Below are 418 nucleotides of genomic sequence, written 5' to 3'. Positions count from 1 at the left end.
AAGACGCTGTATTGTACCGTGCACTTACTTTTGAAAGTGAGGAAGTGAGGAGTCACGCGTGGAAGTAATGTACACACAGTCTAGGTCTGTGTAAGTTCCTCATTACCTCCACACGCCCGGAAGATGCCAGCACCCGCCCACCCGCCCACAAGCGCCCGTCCCGTCCCCCTAGGCCCGAAGTGAAGAGAATCAAAGACGAGAGAGAGGCCGTTTGCAAGATCACTCTGCGAGACACTTCGAAGACATAAAAATCTGAGTGTGTTACTTTAACTGTCCTTTGTATCATGAATCGAGTGGGGATGTTTTCCTCGTGGTTGGATCATGGCCAAAGGGTTGGGGGAAGGATATGGGGTTTGGGGAGGATATGGGGATTAGAGGAAGAATGGAGGTTGGGGAAAGGCTACAAGTGAGGATCCGA

The sequence above is a fragment of the Penaeus monodon genome, chromosome 29 (assembly GCF_015228065.2).
Source record: "Penaeus monodon isolate SGIC_2016 chromosome 29, NSTDA_Pmon_1, whole genome shotgun sequence".
NCBI classification, from domain to species: Eukaryota; Metazoa; Arthropoda; class Malacostraca; order Decapoda; family Penaeidae; genus Penaeus; species Penaeus monodon.
Note: the sequence above shows the minus strand (reverse complement) of the source record.